The sequence below is a fragment of the Macaca mulatta genome, chromosome 13, assembly GCF_049350105.2.
Source record: "Macaca mulatta isolate MMU2019108-1 chromosome 13, T2T-MMU8v2.0, whole genome shotgun sequence".
Lineage (NCBI taxonomy): Eukaryota > Metazoa > Chordata > Mammalia > Primates > Cercopithecidae > Macaca > Macaca mulatta.
In genome coordinates this window covers 13,629,412-13,635,802 of record NC_133418.1, presented here as the reverse complement: position 1 = coordinate 13,635,802, position 6,391 = coordinate 13,629,412, and positions in this window count along the sequence as shown.

Genomic DNA, 6,391 nt, shown 5'->3' with positions numbered 1-6,391 from the left:
TTGGCATCAGCTGTTCCATCAGAATTCAGGATCTGCTTAAGCAATTCTTAAAGAAAAACCTTCTGATTTTAACATCAGAGATGCTCTCTGTGGGAACAGTGGGGATGTGAATGGTCAGTATCTAGCGAGCAGTCAGTATCTAGTGAGTGGTCAGTATCCAGCAAGTGGCCAGTATCCAGCGAGTGGTCAGTATCTAGCAAGTGGTCAGTATCTAGCGAGTGGTCAGTATCTAGCGAGTGGTCAGTATCTAGCCAGAGGTCGGTATCTAGCAAGTGGTCGGTATCTAGCAAGTGGTCGGTATCTAGCAAGTGGCCAGTATCCAGCGAGTGGTCAGTATCTAGCAAGAGGTCGGTATCTAGCGAGTGGTCGGTATCTAGCAAGAGGTCGGTATCTAGCAAGAGGTCGGTATCTAGTAAGTGGTCGGTATCTAGCGAGTGGTCGGTATCTAGCGAGTGGTCGGTATCTGGTAAGTGGTTGGTATCTGGTGAGTGGTCGTTATCTAGCGAGAAGACGGGAAGACAGGATTAACTGAGTGTTGTAGGTTGAGGAAAGGGGGACCATCACAGAAAACTCTCAGTCCTTGCTTGAAAACCAGATGGAGGCAGTGCCATTCACTGGAACAAAACAGCAAGAGCAGCAGGTTTGGGAGGGGTGAAAAAAAAACACCTTTTGACTCCAATTTGGAGAGTGCGTTGATAAGTTTCTCATGTGTTTTGTTTCCTAACCTAACAGCAGAAAGTTACAATTTTTTGTTTTGTTGCTGGACTTCTTTAAGAGTAAACAGTTTAATAGGCCTACAATACAATATAAAAAAAAAACTATAACCTTAATGAATTATAAGAAAACATACGGCATTTAATAACAACATCCCGCTTTTCAGGATATTAAGAGCAGTGTGTATTTTAGTAAATAGTACACACTTGGAGGAATTACATTAATGAAGTAATTTCACCTTCTTCTGGTATACCCAATAATTTACTTAAACTTTTTTAAATTTTTTAATTGACAAGTAAAAGTTGTACGTATTTATGGTGTATAACATGATGTTTTGATCTATGTACACATTGTGGGATGGCTAAATCAAGCTAATTAATATATATATTACCTTATATACTTATTTGTTGGTGAGAGCATTTGAAATCTACTCTCTTAGCAATTTTCAAGTATATGATATATACATAATAATAGCATATTGTTATAACTATAATCACCATGTTGTGCAATAGATCTAAATGTATTCCTCCTGTGTAACTGAAAATTTTTAATCTTTTCACCAACATTTCCTCAATCCTTCCACCATCCTGCCTCTGGTAACCACCACTTTAGTCTCTGCTTCTATGTGTTTGATTTTTTTAGATTCCAGACGTAAGTGAGATCATGTGATAATTCCGTGCCTGGTTTACTTCATTTCGCGTAATATTTCCCGGTTTCTCCATGTTGTTGCAAATGACAGAGTTCCCTTCCTTTTTAAGGCTAAATAGTTTCCCATTGTGTATAATGTACCACATTTTCCTTATCTGCTCATCCACGTAGAGCCACATGGGCTTATTCCGTATTCCACAGCTTTGTTATTGTGAATAATGCTATGATGAATATGGGAGTGCAGATAGGTCTTTGATGTACCGATCTCATTTTCTTTGAACACACACCCAGGATTGGTATCGTTGGTTCATACGGTAGTTCTATTTTTAATTTTATGAGGAATCTCCATATAGTTTTCCATAATGGCTGTACTAATTTACATTCCCACCAACAGTGTACACGTGTTCCCTTTCTCCACTTCCTTGCCAACACTTATCTTTCTTATTTTTAAAAATAGCCATCCTAACAGGTGTCAGGTGATATCTCATTGTGGTTTTGATTTGCATTTCCTTGGTGATTAGTTATGTTAAGCATTTTTTCACATACCTGTTGGCCGTTTCTATGTCCTCTCTTGAGAAACGTCTTTTCAGATCCTTTACCCAATTTTAATCAGGTTATTTGGTTTCCGGTTATTGAGCTGTTTGGGTTCTGTATATATTTTGGATATTAACCCCTTAACACATATATGGTATGAGAATATTTTCTCTCATGCCATAGGCTGTCTCTTGACTCTGGTTGTTTCCCTTTTGTTTTTTGAGTTGAAGCTCTCCATTGAATTATAAATGGACACACAGACAACTGCACAGCACAAAGTATACTTTCCTCTGTAACCACCACCCAGATCAAGAAGTAAAACATTATTAGCATCACTGAACCCCTGTCATGTCCAATCCCGGGTACAAATCCCCTCCTTCCTGAAGGTAGCCACATCTTGACTGTACACCATAAAGCAGTTTAGCTGGGTTGTGGACTTTATATAGAGGGAATCATACAAGTAAGTGTTCTTTTGTGCCTGCCTCCTTTTGCTCAAGACCAAGTTTGCAAGATTCGTTAATGTTGTTGTTTATGGTAGCAACTCATTCATTTACAAAGTAGTTGTGCTAATTACACTCCCAATGAGAGCACAGATACTTGTTTTGTTTTGTTTTGTTTTGAGATGGAGTCTCACTCTATCACCCAGCCTGGAGTGCAGCGGCGCGATCTCAGCTCACTCCAACCTCTGACTCCAGGTTCAAGCGATTCTCCTGCCTCAGCCTCCCAAGTAGCTGGGATTACAGGTGCCCACCACCATGCCCGGCTAATTTTTGTATTTTTAGTAGAGATGGAGTTTCACCACGTTGGCCAAGCTGGTCTCGAACTCCTGACCTCGGGTGATCCACCCGCCTCAGCCTCCCAAAGTGCTGGGATTACAGACGTCAGCCATCACGCCTGGCTATTTGCATTTCTTCCCAGTCAACATGTGGTAATAACCATCTTTTTTATTGTTATTATTTTAAATCATTATCATCAGGATGTAGCTTTTTTTCTGAAGTTTGATTTATATTTTTCTGATGAATGATGAAGTTGATCTCTTCCTAAGTTTACTGAGCATTTGAATATACTCTCTTACATGTTTTCTCTTTAAAAAAAGAAAATTTGTAGGAGTTTAGAGATAGATAAATAGAAATCCTGTATCAGTGAAAAATGCTGCAACTGTCTTTGCTTGCTCTATGACTTACCTTTTCACACTCTTAATGGTATTTTGTGTGAGAAAGAAGATTTTAATTTTAATTTTAATATAGTTCAGTTTGTACATCTTTTCCTTTGTGGGTAGTATTTTCTGTGTCTGGATTCAGAATTTTCTTACTATCCCAAATGTATGAATATATTCTCCTATATTATCTTCCAGAATCTTTATGGTTTTTACTGTAAAAGTTAATTTTTGTATACGGAATGATGTAAGAGTAAGGTTTTATTTTTTCATATCCAATTGACCCAGCATGACTTATAAAAAGACCGTCCTGGCCAGGCAAGGTGGCTCATGCCTGCAATCTCAGCATTTTGGAAGGCTGAGGTGGGAGGATCGCTTGAGCCCGGGAACTCAAGATCAACCTGGGTAACACAGGGACTCTGTCTCTACTAAAAAATAAATAAATAAATAAATTAGCCAAATGTGGTGGCATGTGCCTGTAGTTCCAACTACTCAGGGGACTGAGGCAGGTGGATCACTTGAGCCCCAGAGGTAGGCTACAGTGAGCCAAGATCATGCCACTGAACTTCAGCCTGGGCAACAGAGTGAGACTCTGTCTCAAAATAAAATAAAATAAAATAAAATAAAATAAAATAAAGTAAAATAAAATAAAAACATAAGATTAAAAAAATTCTTTCCCCATTACTCTTCAGTCATAAACACATATGACATTAATAAAACATTCATTTATGTTTGAATCTATGTCTAGATTCTCTGTTCTTTTTCTTTTTCTTTTTTTTTTCGAGACAGAGTCTTGCTCTGTTGCCAGGCTGGAGTACAGTGGCACGATCTTGGCTCACTACAACCTCCATCTCCTGGGTTCATGTGATTCTCCTGCCTCAGCCTCCCGAGTAGCTGGGACTACAGGCGTGTTCCACCATGCCCAGCTAATTTTTGTATTTTTAGTAGAGACAGGGTTTCACCATGTTGGCCAGGAGGGCCTTGATCTCTTGACCTTGTGATCCACCTGCCTCGGCCTCCCAAAGTGCTGGGATTACAGGCATGAGCCACCGCACCTGGCCCTCTCTATTCTTTTTCATAGACTATTTGTTGATCTTTGCATCACTATTATATTGTCTTAATTACTCTAGCTTAATTATAGGTCTTGATATCTGATAATGTATATCTTTCACCTTTGTTTTCTGTATTTTTCTAAACATTTATTTCCCATATATTTCCATAAATTTTAGGTTCAGCTTTTCAATTTACACACACACACAAACACATACACACATCTTTGCTAAGAGACTGTATTACGTTAAATCTATAAAATTGGGGAGAACTGACATTTGACATCTTGACAAATTGAGATTTTCTATATCCATGAATATGGTATGTCTTGCCATTTATCTAGGTCTTCTTTAATTTCTCTTGCAAATTTTATTTATTTATTATTGGTAAATTAAAAAATATTTTTGATGCAATTATATATGGGATCATTTTTAAACATTTATCTTCTAATTGTTTGATACTGGTACATACAAATAAAATTAATTTGTTATATTTACCTTGCTTCCAGCAATTTTCCTAAATTCTGAATTCTAGTGGTTTTTCTATATAATTTGTTTGGATTTTTTTATTCACAATCTTGTAATTTCTGAATAACATAAATTTTATATCTTTATTTGCAATCCTTATCCTTTTTGTCCTTAGAGAAATGACTAGGATATTCACCACAAAGCTGAATAGGGTTTTTGATAGCAGACATCTTGTCTTTTTCTCAGTCTTAAGGGGAAAGTTTTCAATATTTTATCATAAAATATGCTTGCTCTGTGTCTGTGTGTGTGGTGTGTGTGCACGCACACTAGATCTTCTTTAATTTCTCTTGCAAATTCTGTTTATTTATTATTGATAGATTTTTAAAGAATATTTTTATGCAATTATAAATGCGATTATTTTATGATACAATGTATATGGGAGTTAAGGAAAATTGCTTCAATTCTTAGTTTATTACAATTTTTAAAAAACTCACAAATGGGCATTTACTTTTTACTTTATTAAATGCTTATCAGTTTTTTTTTTCCCACTAAGCAAACCATGCATTTTAAACAAACCCAAGTAAAACCTCTGAGATTCATGCTTAGCTCATTGATTGTTAGTCTTTCTTCTTTTCTACAATGTTCATTTGAAGTTGTACATGTCCCTTTAAATTTGGCATTAATCAAATTCCACAAGTATCGATATAAATATTTTTATCATTAAGTTAAAAATACTTTCTAATTTCCTTTGTGATTTGTCTTTGATCAATGGCTTATATAGCAATGCATCACTTAATTTCCAAACAAGAAAACAAATTACTATTGTGTTGTTGCTTTTGAGCTTAGTTGTACTGTTTTCAGATAACGTATTTGTATGTTTTTAATCTTCTGAACTTTGTTGAAACATGTTTTGTGTCCCAGCTTACAGTCAATTTTGGTAAATGTTTCATGTGCCCTTGAAAAAAGAAAGTATAATCTTCCATTTCTGATTTCATTGTTATATACATGACAACACAATCAAACTTGTTAATACTTTAGAGCCGTTCACTGTTGAAAACTTGAGTCTTTATTTGAAAGTGTCTTTTACTTGTCATTATTTTGAAGGTTAATTCCACTAGATATAGAACTCTATATTTGGGGTTATTTTATTTCATCTTTTGAAACCATCATCCTCTGGCTTCCATTATTTCTGTTAAAAAGTCATCTCTCAACCTTGTTGTTGCTCCTTTAAGAAAATAGGTCTATTCTTCTTCTGGCTGCTTTCAATTTTTTTAAGCTTTTAACAATTCTATGACAGTATAAGTGGTATTTTTTTTAAAAAAGAAATTATCTTATTTAGGGTTTGTAGCACTTCTTAAATCTTTGGTGTAGTGTTTTGTCTTTTTTAAAAAGTTCCCCACCATTAACTCTTTTTAGATTGCTTCAGCCTCATTTTCCCTCTCTTTTCCTTTTGGGACTCGAATATGTCATATGATTAGAACTTCTCACCATGCCCTACATATACCTTAAGCTATTTTCTATATACTTTATTTTTTTAGCTTGAGAGATAAGCATGGAGATGCTTCAAACTAGTTATTTTCCAATTATCTATACTTTAATTTCCTAACTCATTTCTGCTCTTAAGCTGTTTTGTTTAGGTCTTCATTTCATTACTTTTGTTTTCGGTTCTAGAATATCTATTTGAATTTTTGAAATTTTCAGTTTCTTGATGAATTTCTTCAACTTTTTGCTAAATGTATTGAACTGATCAGTCATTTTGAAGTTTATATCTGATAAATCCAATATCTGGATATATTGTCTATATATTTTCTTGATTTTATGT